The 16,174-nt window shown below is 44.3% G+C and overlaps 1 non-coding gene across 1 annotated transcript; it reads right to left on the bottom strand.

The window, feature by feature from the left end:
- Positions 1-14,398: 14,398 nt before the first annotated feature.
- Positions 14,399-14,595, bottom strand: LOC139260622 (U2 spliceosomal RNA). Its single transcript, XR_011592823.1, has one exon. It is a non-coding gene; the product is annotated as a U2 spliceosomal RNA (small nuclear RNA).
- Positions 14,596-16,174: the final 1,579 nt, after the last annotated feature.

The following is a 16,174-nucleotide window of genomic DNA, read 5'->3' as shown; positions in this document are numbered from 1 at the left end:
TTGGGTAGCTCGCTGGACCTGTGTGCTCCCGATGGGTGTCTGCCTGCTGCATTGGCTGTGTGCAGTTGAAATCCTGCATCGCACAACTTTTCTTTACTTATGATGGACACTCTGTGAGTCCGATCGAGATCACGCGACTTTTCCTCGCTGGTTGCATATGCACAATTCAGATCATCAATTACACATTTTACATAATCGCGCGACTTTTCCTCGCTGGTTGCATGTACACCATTCAGATTATCAGTTACACAGTTTACATGATCAATTGCACATTTTGTCTCTGACTTACAGTTCTTATTACATTGCTTGAGTGTGTGGAACTGTCCCTTTAATTGTAATGAGTTGCAGGCCTCCTTTAAGAGAGCCTTGCTTTCTTTACCCCAATCAGCTTCTCTGTTTGGTGCCACATGTTGCTCCATCAGCACTGCACCTCGTGGTCTGGCCGTGGCCATCTTTTTCTTCAGCGCCTCACTTCGTGGTTTGGGTGCCATCTTTCCTCCATCCACGATGTCAACTGCGGTGATCCTCTTCTCCCCGGGTTCTGCCTCCAAAAGTGGGAAGTCGCCTCTGGATCTGATTTTCTTCCTCCGGAGTCTTGCCACTGGAGCCTGGAAGGTGTGCTCGGGTCGTCTCAGCTGGATCATCTCCACGCAGTCGTGCTGAGCGGTCTGTGACTCGGATGCCGTGCTGGTCTGCTCTCCGGTGCCAGGTCCACCCTCAGATGAGGGCTTGCTTTGCCTCTGAGCGCAGAGGACGTCGATCGCTGGAGGGGTGAAGTCTTCCCACTTCCAATGGATCTTCTCCATCCACCTTCTGCCGAGCAGCGTTGGTCCATCACCTGCAACAATCCACAGAGGTAACTTGTGCACCGCACCATCATGGAGTACCTTTACATTTGCACTACCAACGACTGGGATGACTTCATCAGTGTAGGTGCGCAGCTTTGCCTGAACCAGGACCAACTTGGGTCGTTCAGCTTGATTGTCCATAGCCTCTCAAAGGCTTGTTGATTCATCACTGACTGGCTCACCCCGTGTCCACTTCCATGAAAACTGGAATGCCATCCATCTCGACTTACATCTTCAGCGGAGATCACTCGGTGGTGCAGGTAAACATGCTATGTACCTCCCCATGGGGCTGGGCTGCCTCTCTGCCTATCGATTCATAATCCGCACTGGATTCCTGGCCATCTACAGACTCTTTATCGACACAGTGAGTCATATTTCTCTTACACATTCTCTGGAGGTGGCCCTTTGTGTTGCAGCCTTTGCATACATAGTCTTAAAGTGGCACTGGTGAGCCCTGTGATTCCCTCCGCACCACCAGCATGGTGCTACTCGATAAACCCCCCTCGGCGGACTCTGAGTTAAGGGACTCGTGGGCCTGTTCTCTCTTCCCTGAGAGGATTCGTGCTCTACAGTCCAGCCTCTAACCAGCGGCACTCTGTGCCGGGTTTGAGTCCTGAGGGTGAGTCATCTGCCTGGAACCGCAGTTTGAGGTCATGTATGACTGGCTCACAGAGATGGCCTTCTGCAGTGTGACTGTGGTATCCGCCGACAGTAGCTTATGAAGAAGGCCCTCATGGCCAATTCCAATGACGAAAATGTCCCGCAGCGCTTCGTTGAGGTGGGTGCCAAACTCGCACGGTGCCGTCAGCCTCCTGAGGTCTGCAGCGTACTTTGCGATTTCCTGGCCTTTGGGCCGTCTTGGATATAGAACCGGTGTCTGGTTGTGAGGATGCTCTCCTTGGGCTTGAGTTGCTCCTGGATCAGGGTTATGAGCTCCTTGTACGTCTTGGTCGTTGTCTTCACTGGTGCCAGCAAGTCCCTGACAAGGCCATAGACGGTGGGCCCACAATTGGTTAGCAAGATAGCTAGGTGCTTATCAGCCAGTGTGGACGAGTCATCTCCTGCCAGGCCGTGAGCTGTGAAGAAATGTTCGAGCCTCTCCACAAAGGCATACCAATCATCACCATCGGCGAACTGCTGCAATGTACCAAGGGTAGCCATTTTTGCGTGAAAGTTCGTAACCTCGTCGCCAATTGTTGTATCCTTAGATGCTCTAGTAAAGACTCCACGAGGCAATGTACTTGAACTGTAGTGACCTTAGTCCTTTATTCGTTAACTCCAAAGTGAGGATCATACCTGGTGGCCTGCCTTTTATGCTAGGCCAGGCACACCTGTACAAGTAACCTACAAGTTTTCCACTGCTGTGCCCTATGATGGCACACCTTGTGATAGTACCAGCAGTGGCCATGTAGGGTATCTGACAGGTAGAATCCTAAAGCCCTCTCAGTCTGAGCCTCCCGGTCATAGGGAAGCTGATAAAGTCCATCCTGCATGTGTACAGGGCTTTAGTGACCTGTCTAATGCAGCAATGTGTGGCATGCTGAGACAGATCACAAATGTCACCAGCTGAGGCTGAAAAGTACCTGACGTTTAGAATGACAGTGCCGTGGTGACGTTGACCTTGACGGACAGTGCAGTACTGATGGTGCTGGTCGGCTGCAGATCTCCCTTTATGAGCTGGCATACCTCAGTGATAACCTCTTTGTGGAAGTGCAGTCTCTGAAGGCAGGTTTTATTGGACAAGTTGAGGTAAGACTGCTTCTCCCTGTACTTGCTGGGGGTGTAATGTCTGATACTCCTCATCAGTCTGGCATGTCTTACATTGGGAACATGATGCTGTGGAGAGTGCCTTTGCCATCTCGAGTCTGCAGCATGTAATTGGTCATCAAGAGAGAGTGAGAAAGGATATGCCCCATTCCAATAGCTATCTGTTTTCCATCGATTGGTCACAAAGAATGAATGTCCCGATGAAGACACCTATTAAATTCCAATCATTCACAGTATGATAAAGATGTTTGTTCAGATGTTCACATCACCTCCAAAGACTTCTAGAGAACATCCGAACTCCCCCGAGGTTGAAGCAGAGCAGCCTTTTAAATGGTGCGACATGTGATTTAGAACATGGAGTCCATACTGCTGTGAGTAGTATCGGTTAGTTCCACTTTTTCCTGGCGGTTTTTTGGACAAGTGATCTTGTGGGCGAGATGTGTGCGAGGTGACGAAATTGATACTGGGCGATCTCCTGGGTGTTAGTTTCGGCAAATGTGATCTTAACGACAAAATAAAGTGGGCGGTCGGTATTATTGAATCTCGGCGTTAATTGCGTGCGGTAAGTAATGCTGAGTGATATTATGGGCGTTGGTTTCGCCCATTCTGATGATTCCTCCCCAAAAAAGTGGGCGGGCAATATTTTTTTTTCCGACGTTACACACATGGAGAAAGTAACGCTTGCCGATCAGTGTCTGAAAAATGGGCATCAGTTTGATTTTGTGGCTAAATGGGCAATATCTGGTCATTTCAGCAGTAAAATGGATGTTAAGTGGGCGTTATGCATGCAAAAAAAGTGGAAAATTTAACCCTGTGTCCCCTAGTTTTAGTTTCCCCTATGAGTGGAAATATGCTCTTTGCATTCACCTTGACGAGCCCCCTCATTATCTTATAAGTTTCAATAAGATCACCTCTCATTCTTTTGAACTCCAATGTGTATAGAAACATAAAAAATAGGTGCAGGAGTAGGCCATTCGGCCATTCGAGCCTGCACCACCTTTCAATAAGATCATGGCTGATCATTCGCCTCAGTACCCCTTTCCTGCTTTCTCTCCATGACCCTTGATCCCTTTAGCCGTAAGGGCCATATCTAACTCCCTCGTGAATATATCCAATGAACTGACATCACCGTCTCTTCTGCGGTAGGGATTTCCACAAGTTAACAACTCTCTGAGTGAAGAAGTTTCTCCTTATCTCAGTCCTAAATGACTTACCCCTTATCCTTAGACTGTGTCCTCTGGTTCTGGACTTCCCCAACATCGGGAACATTCTTCCTGCATCTAACCTGTTCAGTCCCGTCATAATTTTATTTGTTTTTATGAGATCCCCTCTCATCCTTCTAAACTCCAGTGAATACAGGCCCAGTCGATCTAGTCTCTCCTCATATGTCAGTCCTGACATCCCGGGAATCAGTTTGGTGAACCTTCGCTGCATTCCCTCAATAGCAAGAACGTCTTCCTCAGATTAGGAGACCAAAACTGAACACAATATTCCAGGTGAGGCCTCACCAAGGCCCTGTACAACTGCAGTAAGACTTCCCTGCTCCTATACTCAAATCCCCTAGCTATGAAGGCCAACATACCATTTGCCTTCTTCACTGCCTGCTGTACCTGCATGCCAACTTTTAATGACTAATGTACCATGACACCCAGGTCTCGTTGCACTTCCCCTTTTCCTAATCTGCCGCCATTCAGATAATATTCTGCCTTCCTGTTTTTGCCCCCAAAGTGGATAACCTCACATTTATCCACATTATACTGCATCTGCCATACATTTTCCCACTCACCTAACCTGTCCAAGTCACCCTGCAGCCTCTTAACGTCCTCCTCGCAGCTCACACCGCCACCCAGCTTAGTGTCATCTGCAAGCTTGGAGATATTACACTCAATTCCTCATCTAAATCATGAAAGTATATTGTAAATAACTGGGGTCCCAGCACTGAGCCCTGTGGCACCCCACTAGTCACTGCCTGCCATTCTGAAAAGGACCCGTTTATCCCAACCCTCTGCTTCCTGTCTGCCAATCAGTTGTCTATCTACGTCAGTACATTACTCCAATACCATGTGCTTTAATTTTGCACACCAATCTCTTGTTTGGGACCTTGTCAAAAGCCTTTTGAAAGTCCAAATACACCACATCCACTGGTTCTCCCTTGTCCACTCTATTAGTTACATCCTCAAAAAATTCCAGAAGGTTTGTCAAGCATGATTTCCATTTCATATATCCATGTTGACTTGGACCGATCCTGTCACTGCTTTCCAAGTGTGCTGCTATTTCATCTTTAATAATTGATTCCAACATTTTCCCCACTGCTGATGTCAGGCTAACCGGTCTATAATTATCCGTTTTCTCTCTCCCTGCTTTTTAAAAAAGTGGTGCTCATTAGCTACCCTCCAGTCCATAGGAACTGATCCAGAGTTGCTAGACTGTTGGAAAATGATCACCAATGCATCCACTATTTCTAGGGCCACTTCCTTAAATACTCTGGGATGCAGACTATTAGGCCCCGGGGATTTATCGGCCTTCAATCCCATCAATTTCCCTAACACAATTTCCCACCTAATAAGGATTTCCTTCAGTTCCTCCTTCTCACTAGACCCACTGTCCCCTAGTATTTCCGGAAGGTTATTTGTGTCTTCCTTCGTGAAGACAGATCCAAAGTATTTTTTCAACTGGTCTGCCATTTCTTTGTTCCCCATTAAAAATTCATCTGAATCTGACTGCAAGGGGTTTCACTAATCTTTTTCTCTTCACATATCGATAGAACATTTTGCAGTCAGTTTTTATGTTCCCGGCAAGCTTCCTCTTTTACTCTATTTCCCCCCTCCTAATTAAATCCTTTGTCCTCCTCTGCTGAATTCTAAATTTCTCCCAGTCCTCAGGTTTGCTGCTTTTTCTGGCCAATTTATATGCCTCTTCCTTGGATTTAACACTATCCTTAATTTCCCTTGTTAGCCACGGTTGAGCCACCTTCCCCGTTTTATTTTTACTCCAGACAGGGATGTACTATTGTTGAAGTTCATCCATGTGATCTTTAAATGTTTGCCATTGCCTATGCACCGTGAATCCTTTAAGTATCATTGGCCCAACCTACTCAACCTATTCTCATAAGTCAACCCCCTCATCTCCGAAATCAACTGAGTGAACCTTCTCCGAACAGCCTCCAATGCAAGTATATCCCTCCTTAAATACGGAGACCAAAACTGTACACAGTACTCTAGGTGTGGCCTCACCAATACCCTGTACAGTTGTAGCAGGACTTCTCTGCTTTTATACTCCATCCCCCTTGCAATAAGGCCAACATTCCATTTGCCTTCCTGATTACTTGCTGTGCCTGCATACTAACTTTTTGTATTTCATACACAAGGACCCCCGGGTCTCTCTGTACTGCTGCATATGCAATTTTTCTCCATTTAAATTATAATTTGATTTTCTATTATGTCTGTCGAAGTGGATAACTCACATTTTCCCACATTATACTCCGTCTGCCAAATTTTTGCTCACTCACTGAGCCTGTCTATATCTATGTGTCCTCCTCATGATTTCCCTTTCATAAAACCATGCTGACTCTGGTTGGTTGAATCATGCTTTTCCAAAACTCAACGCTTGCCCAGCGACTGTCCTTAAAACTCTTATGCCTGGACCACCAGGTACTTTCATTAAAAAAATTTCCAGAGGAAACCTTCTACCACAAATTTTGGCCCACTGTCTTTTGATAAACACAATTTTGTCATGCTCAGCCCCAACAATGTAACTCAACTTCTGATGAATATGCCGCAAATGTACCAGAGTGAATTTTCCATTCTAGCCCCCCTTCAGGCCTTTCTGATTAAGCCGCCAGTTTTATGCTATGGATTTGTGTATACTAGGTACTGGGTGAAGGTTGTTGTTATTCATCTAATATTGCTGCCTTACAGTTGATAAGAAGAGACTGTCATTTCATTAGTCAGGGCTGAATTCAGGCACAGGTGACAATGGCAAAAGGACACTGTGCTAACCATGTATTGAGGTCTGCAACAAGTAGCAATGTAAGCATTCTGTCCCTCCCATTTATGTCAGCATATGTATGATAAGCAACATCAGCCTCACTACGTATTCTGTCTCGAGAAAACAGCAATTAGTGGTGTATCTGTTAGACATTTCCACTTACATTGTGATGACATACCAATTGAGACATATCTCTATTATATCTCATCACATGATAGCTGTAAAAAGAGACACTATCTTAAATATAGCTTGGAGCCGTATTCTTTGGGCTCGCAACGAGAATTTCAGCATATTCTATCAATCCTAATTCTGTTAACAGCTGCTCACGCTCAGACTTGTGTATTCTTGAACACTATATCACATAAAACAATTTTACTCTTCTCATGTGATTTGCTCTGTAATATCTGCTGGCAGCTGTCTAATATATCCTGGATAAATATGTCAAAATGTAACTACATATTAATACTGGAAACTAACATTTTAATCAGAAAAGCAATGAAATTAAATTAATAAATTCACCAACATTTATCTATAAATGAATAAACAGAACATATAATCCATGAATATACTAAAAAAGAAATAGACAGATCTGAATACCTTTATCAATATATTTATACAGATTCTCAGTTGCTGCATGTGGCAGTAGAAAGACAGTTTGTAGAATTCTGAGGTAGAAATTGGACCTTATGCACCCATTTTATAAGCATATACAAGGCCTAAATTTGGGGACCAACATCCTGTGCTTCAAGGGTGACTGAAAAAGGTCCAACCTGAAATTGGTTTGGGCCATTTTCCGGGTGTTCTTGGGAGTTGCCTAAAAAAGGAGCCGTACATATGGGGGCCTGATACCCGTTTTAGGTCGCCTCGTTGAAATTGGTATGCGAGGAGCGAGATAGGTGACTTGCCTGCTCCACTCAGGATTCTTCAGCAGCCACTGTGGCCGAGGCTGCCAATGAAAGGTGTGTGTTTCTTTAAATATAATTTTAATAAACATTCTTGTGGAGCCACCCGCATCGAGATGCCTCCTGAGGGCCATTGGAGGCCTGCAATCATCCCACTCCCGTCTTCCTTTTCTGATTATTGTTGAACCAACATAAAAAAAAAACGCAGATGGAATAACAACCATTAGCCTAAGTTGTGTGTGAGCAATTAACAATTGGTCTGAAGTTAGCAGACTAACTGGAGCCTGTAGTCAGCTGTGCACAGTTCATAACTACTCTTGCTATTAGATTTATGTGCTTAGCAGAACTTGACATTAGTAGTTCAGTTCAGCCTTTGGAGGAGAAATAACAGTGTCTTTAGTGATCATAATCTACCAAAAAATAAATGTCAAAACATGAAACACAGCTGCTAATTTATGGTCAATTATCCTAAACCATATCCGTACAAGCCTTTTGAGAGGGGGAAAAAAATCAGCAAATGAAAAGCAGTGGCAAACAGATTACAGAAGAAAATGAACACAGTTGATTTGAGAAGTTGTCACTTTATTTTTGGTTCAGAGTATGTCATCCATATAGATGCAAATCATGGCCAGTAGAATCAACCTGTGTGTGGCTATTATGTCCATCTGAATAGTAAATGTGTTGTAATTATCATCAATTACTGACCAAGCGAAAGCACGTGATTTACCTTTTCTTCAGTCTTAATTTATCACAGGTGGTAAATTAAGCCATTAAATGTAATAATATATTACGGAAAACCGCAAATGTAAAGCCCCTATTTAAAAAAGGAGGCAGACAAAAAGCAGGAAACTATAGACCAGTTAGCCTAACATCTGTCATTGGGAAAATGCTGGAGTCCATTATTAAGGAAGCAGTAGTGGGACATTTGGAAAAGCACAATTCACTCAAGCAGAGTCAGCATGGTTTTATGAAAGGGAAATCATGTTTGATAAATTTGCTGGAGTTCTTTGAGGATGTAATGAGCAGGGTGGATAAGGGGGAACCAGTGGATGTGGTGTGTTTGGATTTCCAGAAGGCATTCGATAAGGTGCCACATAAGAGGTTACTGCACAAGATAAATGTTCATGGGGTTGGGGGTAATTTTATTAGCCTGGATAGAGGATTGACTAACTCACAGAAAACAGAGAGTCGGGATAAATGGGTCATTTTCTGGTTGGCAAACAGTGACTAGTGGGCTGCTGCAGGGATCGGTGCTGGGTCATCAACTATTTACAATCTATATTAATGATTTGAATGAAGGGACCGAGTGTAATGTAGCCAAGTTTGCTGATGATACAAAGATGGGTGGGAAAGCAAATTGTGAGGAGGACACAGAAAATCTGCAAAGGGATATAGACAGGCTAAGTGAGTGGGCAAAAATTTTGCAGATGGAGTATAATGTGGGAAAATGTGAGGTTATCCACTTTGGCAGAAAAAATAGAAAAGCAAATTCTAATTTAAATGGAGAAAAATTGCAAAGTGCTGCAGTTCAGAGAAACCTGGGGGTCCTTGTGCATGAAACACAAAAAGTTAGTATGCAGGTTGAGCAAGTAATCAGAAAGGCAAATGGAATGTTGGCCTTTATTGCAAAGGGGATAGAGTGTAAAAGCAGAGAAGTCCTGCTACAACTGTACAGGGTATTGGTGAGGCAACACCTGGAGCACTGTGTACAGTTTTGGTCTCCGTATTTAAGGAAGAATATACTTGCATTGGAGGCTGTTCAGAGAAGGTTCACTAGGTTGATTCCAGAGATGAGGGGGTTGACTTATGAAGATAGGTTGAGTAAGTTGAGCCGATACACATTGGAGTTCAGAAGAATGAGAAGTAATCTTATTGAAACTTGTAAGATAATGAGGGGGCTCGACAAGGTAGAAACATAGAAACATAGAAAATAGGTGCAGGAGTAGGCCATTCGGCCCTTCTAGCCTGCACCGCCATTCAATGAGTTCATGGCTGAACATTCAACTTCAGTACCCCATTCCTGCTTTCTCGCCATACCCCTTGATCCCCCTAGCAGTAAGGACCTCATCTAACTCCTTTTTGAATATATTTAGTGAATTGGCCTCAACAACTTTCTGTGGTAGAGAATTCCACAGGTTCACCACTCTCTGGGTGAAGAAGTTCCTCCGCATCTCGGTCCTAAATGACTTACCCCTTATCCTTAGACTGTGACCCCTGGTTCTGGACTTCCCCAACATTGGGAACATTCTTCCTGCATCTAACCTGTCTAACCCCGTCAGAATTTTATATGTTTCTATGAGGTCCCCTCTCATTCTTCTGAACTCCAGTGAATACAAGCCCAGTTGATCCAGTCTTTCTTGATAGGTCAGTCCCGCCATCCCGGGAATCAGTCTGGTGAACCTTCGCTGCACTCCCTCAATAGCAAGAATGTCCTTCCTCAGGTTAGGAGACCAAAACTGTACACAATACTCCAGGTGTGGCCTCACCAATGCCCTGTACAACTGTAGCAACACCTCCCTGCCCCTGTACTCAAATCCCCTTGCTATGAAGGCCAACATGCCATTTGCTTTCTTAACCGCCTGCTGCACCTGCATGCCAACCTTCAATGACTGATGTACCATGACACCCAGGTCTCTTTGCACCTCCCCTTTTCCTAATCTGTCACCATTCAGATAATAGTCTGTCTCTCTGTTTTTACCACCAAAGTGGATAACCTCACATTTATCCACATTATACTTCATCTGCCATGCATTTGCCCACTCACCTAACCTATCCAAGTCGCTCTGCAGCCTCACAGCATCCTCCTCGCAGCTCACACTGCCACCCAACTTAGTGTCATCTGCAAATTTGGAGATACTACATTTAATCCCCTCATCTAAATCATTAATGTACAGTGTAAACAGCTGGGGCCCCAGCACAGAACCTTGCGGTACCCCACTAGTCACTGCCTGCCATTCTGAAAAGTACCCATTTACTCCTACTCTTTGCTTCCTGTCTGACAACCAGTTCTCAATCCATGTCAGTACACTACCCCCAATCCCATGTGCTCTAACTTTGCACATCAATCTCTTGTGTGGGACCTTGTCGAACGCCTTCTGAAAGTCCAAATATACCACATCAACTGGTTCTCCCTTATCCACTCTACTGGAAACATCCTCAAAAAATTCCAGAAGATTTGTCAAGCATGATTTCCCTTTCACAAATCCATGCTGACTTGGACCTATCATGTCACCTCTTTCCAAATGCACTGCTATGACATCCTTAATAATTGATTCCATCATTTTACCCACTACCGATGTCAGGCTGACCGGTCTATAATTCCCTGTTTTCTCTCTCCCTCCTTTTTTAAAAAGTGGGGTTACATTGGCTACCCTCCACTCCATAGGAACTGATCCAGAGTCAATGGAATGTTGGAAAATGACTGTCAACGCATCCACTATTTCCAAGGCCACCTCCTTAAGTACTCTGGGATGCAGTCCATCAGGCCCTGGGGATTTATCGGCCTTCAATCCCATCAATTTCCCCAACACAATTTCCCGACTAATAAGGATTTCCCTCAGTTCCTCCTCCTTACTAGACCCCCCAACCCCTTTTATAACCGGAAGGTTGTTCGTGTCCTCCTTCGTGAATACCGAACCAAAGTACTTGTTCAATTGGTCCGCCATTTCTTTGTTCCCCATTATGACTTCCCCTGATTCTGACTGCAGGGGACCTACATTTGTCTTTATTAACCTTTTTCTCTTTACATATCTATAGAAACTTTTGCAATCCGTCTTAATGTTCCCTGCAAGCTTCTTCTCATACTCCATTTTCCCTGCCCTAATCAAACCCTTTGTCCTCCTCTGCTGAGTTCTAAATTTCTCCCAGTCCCCAGGTTCGCTGCTATTTCTGGCCAATTTGTATGCCACTTCCTTGGCTTTAATACTATCCCTGCTTTCCCTTGATAGCCACGGTTGAGCCACCTTCCCTTTTTTATTTCTATGCCAGACAGGAATGTACAATTGTTGTAGTTCATCCATGCGGTCTCTAAATGTCTGCCATTGCCCATCCACAGTCAACCCCTTAAGTATCATTCGCCAATCCATCTCAGCCAATTCACGCCTCATACCTTCAAAGTTAGCCTTCTTTAAGTTCTGGACCATGGTCTCTGAATTAACTGTTTCATTCTCCATCCTAATGCAGAATTCCACCATATTATGGTCACTCTTCCCCAAGGGGCCTCGCACAACGAGATTGCTAATTAATCCTTTCTCATTACATAGCACCCAGTCTAAGATGGCCTCCCCCCTAGTTGGTTCCTCGACATATTGGTCTAAAAAACCATCCCTTATGCACTCCAGAAAATCCTCCTCCACCGTATTGCTTCCAGTTTGGTTAGCCCAATCTATGTGCATATTAAAGTCACCCATTATAACTGCTGCACCTTTATTGCACGCACCCCTAATTTCCTGTTTGATGCCCTCCCCAACATCACTACTACTGTTTGGAGGTCTGTACACAACTCCCACTAACGTTTTTTGCCCTTTGGTGTTCTGCAGCTCTACCCATATAGATTCCACATCATCCAAGCTAATGTCCTTCCTAACTATTGCCTTAATCTCCTCCTTAACCAGCAATGCTACCCCACCTCCTTTTCCTTTTATTCTATCCTTCCTGAATGTTGAATACCCCTGGATGTTGAGTTCCCAGCCCTGCTCATCCTGGAGCCACGTCTCCGTAATCCCAATCACATCATATTTGTTAACATCTATTTGCACAGTTAATTCATCCACCTTATTGCGGATACTCCTTGCATTAAGACACAAAGCCTTTAGGCTTGTTTTTTTAACACCCTCTGTCCTTTTAGAATTTTGCTGTACAATGGCCCTTTTTGTTCTTTGCCTTGGGTTTCTCTGCCCTCCACTTTTCCTCATCTCCTTTCTGTCTTTTGTTTTTGCCTCCTTTTTGTTTCCCTCTATCTCCCTGCATTGGTTCCCATCCCCCTGCCATATTAGTTTAACTCCTCCCCAACAGCACTAGCAAACACTCCCCCGAGGTAGATGCAGAGAGGATATTTCCACTCGTAGGGGAAACCAAAACTAGGGGCCATAAGGCTCAATTTTCCCCAGTATTTGCGCCGTTTTGTTTGGAGCAGGCTGCTTTTTCTGGCCTAACTCAAAAATCCCCAGTTTCCCCAATCAATTTGCACCAGCATAACTTATTTAGTTATTTTTTTTTAGGTAAGTTTTTTTTCTTGAAAAGAGGGCATAATCAGCCACCTACACCAATTCTGGCCATTTAGGGAACTTTGGCCAGTTGATAGTTATTCCATTTCTGCTTAGGCCAGCGTATGTGGCCTCTCGAGAAAACTCTTGTGAAGAGTTAAAGAAATCGGTGCTGGTAAGTACATCGGAGGCCATTCGGCCTGGGCTAGGGGCGGGAAGCGGAGCGGACCGGGACCAGCATTCACTCGGGACCGGAGAGGCTCGGCTGGGGAGGGAGCAAACTGACCGGCACTCACTTGGGGGCCACAGACCAGGAATCCATGCACTCGGGGGGCCACAGTGGACCAGGAAGGTACTCACCACAGCAGACCAGGAAAGCACCTCACTCGGGTGATTACTGATTGCCAACTCGGAGCTCTACTGCGCATGCGTGGCCATTTCAGCAACGTCAAGAACATCAGTTTTTTTCCCCGTGTATGCGCAGAAGGCCCGGCTGCTTTTTCCGGTGTAGACTGCAGGCTCCACCCCCTGAGGTGACTGGCCATGCTGCGCTGTTCCAGATTACAGCACAAACATCGGGAAAAGTTCGGACATGTTTATCTGCCGCATTTCTTGACCTAAATAAGGGGCGCAACTCTGGTAATATGCCAGAAAACTGGCTTGTGGAAAATTGAGGCCATAGTCTTAGAATAAGGGGCAGCCCATTTAAAACTGAGATGAGATGACATTTCATCTCTCAGACGGTTTTAATCTATGGAATTTACTGTCCCAGAGAGCTGTGGAGACTGGTTCATTGAATATATTTAAGACGGAGATAGACAGATTTTTGTGCGATAAGGGAGTAAAGTGTTACGAGGAGCGGGCAGGGAAGTGGAACTGAGTCCATGATCAGATCTTATTGAATGGCGGAGCAGGCTCGAGGGGACAAATGGCCTACTCCTGTTCCTATTTCGTATGTTGTTATGTTCTTATATGCAATTATTCTAACAACAGGAAATGAACCACTTGACCTTTGATAATAAGTCAGAGTTTATTTACACTGTCAGCTGTTAAACCAACATGGCACCTAGAAAAAAAATAGTCTATGTTTGAGCAAAAATAAGCTTAATATTTAAATGTAGCAAATTATGGAAATAAAAGAAGAAAATTATAGGATCAAAAAACTATACACAAACATTGAGTTCATGTTGAGAAGCCTGGGCAAGATCTGCTTTTAAAAAAATGTTTAATTTCACACCCTGAACGAATCCATAAGACTGCAGGTGAAATTTTAACAACCATAATTGGATGCTCGGGCTGTTTGTCCAATAATGAAGAGGTGCAAAGCAATAGCAAAGTGGACCTGTACCATGCAAAGATATTATTTAAGTGACCACATTATTCCAATTAATCAGTGAGTAGAAGAGCACAAACAAACCACCCAGTTCTCTTGTTCTGTTTGATACTAATTAATTACACCACGACATATCATACACTGCTTTAAAATATTTAAATAGACCCTCAAAATGGCTTTTTAAGTAGCTTGGTCATATATTTTTTTTTAAATCGTAGCCAATCTTTCCAATTCTTTGTCAGATCACAAACGCCAGAGGTCACCTTGCACACATCAAAGGTCACCCTGCGCTAATGCTCTTAGCCAAAAGGCCGAGAGCCCAAGCACCGTTCCTGGAAGTACTGCAATACCAGGTTCGTGCCATGGAGGTGGATGGGTCAGCAACCCCACACACCTCTGTGGAGGTGGATGGGTCAAACCACCCCACCCACCTCCTATTTCCAAAAAGCATAGGAGAACCACCTTCCTGATCCAGGGAGAACCACGTTGGGGTCATGGTTACTCCCCTGTCAGGTCAGTTACGCATGATCTTAGCCAAAAGGCCGAGAATATAGGCCAGAAAAGTCAATTCCCAATCTATGCTGACCTATGTGATCTTGCATGGATTGCAGTGGGTTTGCTAGTTAGCGTCAGCACCTTTGGGTTATGGAGGGGAAAATCGGCCCATTTGCCATCTAATTGATAGAAAATTGTGGTGAGCACACCCATTGTGCTGGAGAGAGAGGATGTCCTAGAGGGGTCAATGAAAGAATCTATTTGGTTAGAGTTAAGAAATAATAGAGGTGCCATTTCACTACTAGGTGTATTCTATAGGTCACTTACTAATGGGAAATTACAGAGAGGTGCAAGAACTAGAGTCTTGCACCTCCCTGTAATTTCCCTGCAAATTTTCTCCTCTACATCCTTCCCATTAGTAAGTGGCCTATAGAATACACCTAGTAGTATAATAATGGGGACTTCAATTATTGTAATATAGACTGGGATAGTAATAGTGTAAAAGGCAGAGAGGGGAAAGAATTTCGGAAGTGTGTTCAGTAGAACTTTCTTGATCAGTACGTTTCAGGCCCAACAAGGAAGGAGGCACTGCTGGATCTGGTTCTGGAGAATGAGGTGGGTCAGGTGGATCTAATTTCAGTAGGGGAACATTTTAGGGAAAAGTGATCATAGTATTATAAGGTTTAGGTTAGCTATGGAAAAGGACAAAGAGCAATCGAGAGTCAAAATACTTAATTGGAGGAGGGCCAATTTCACTGGGTTGCGAACAGACCTGGCCTGGGTAAATTAGAATCAAAGATTGGCAGGCAAAACTGTAGTTGAACAATGAGCTGACTTTAAAGAGGAGACAGTTCGGTGCAGTCGAGGTACATTCCCACAAGGGGGAAAGGTAGGTCAACTAAAGCTCGAGTTCCCTGGAGGACAAAAGGGATAGAGAGTAAGATAAAGCAGCAAAAAGGGGCATATGTCAGGTTGAGAATACAAGTGAGAACCAGGCTGAATACAGTAAGTTCAGAGGAGAAGTGAAAAAGGAAATAAGAGGGGACAAGAGGGAGTATGAAAATAGATTGGCAGCTAACATAAAAAGGAATCCAATAGTCTTCTATCGACACATAAATAGTAAATGGGTAGTAAGAGGAGGGGTGGCGACAATTAGGGACCATAAAGGAGACAGAGGGCATGGCTGAGGTTCTAAATGAGTACTTTGTATCTATCTTTACCAAGGAAGAAGATGCTGCCAAAGTCATAGTGAAAGAGGAGGTAGTTGAGATATTGGGACAAAAATTGATAAAGAGGAAATACTAGAACGGTTGCCTGTACTTAAAGTAGATAAATTACCAGGACCGGATGGGATGCATCCTAGGATGCTGAGGGAAGTAAAAATGGAAATTGTGGAGGTACTGGCCACAATCTTCCAATCCTCCGTGGATATGGGGGTGGTGCCAGAGTACTGGAAAATTGCAAATTTTACACCCTTGTTCAAAAAAGGGTGTAAGGATAAACCCAGCAACTACAGGCCAGTCAGCCTAACCTCGGTGGTGGGGAAGCTTTTAGAAACGATAATCCAGAACAAAAATAACAATCACTTGGACAAGTGTGGATTAATTAAGGGAAGTCAGCATAGATTTGTTAAAGGCA

This window comes from Pristiophorus japonicus, chromosome 3 (assembly GCF_044704955.1).
Source record: "Pristiophorus japonicus isolate sPriJap1 chromosome 3, sPriJap1.hap1, whole genome shotgun sequence".
Lineage (NCBI taxonomy): Eukaryota > Metazoa > Chordata > Chondrichthyes > Pristiophoridae > Pristiophorus > Pristiophorus japonicus.
Note: the sequence above shows the minus strand (reverse complement) of the source record. Positions and strands in the feature narration are given on the sequence as shown.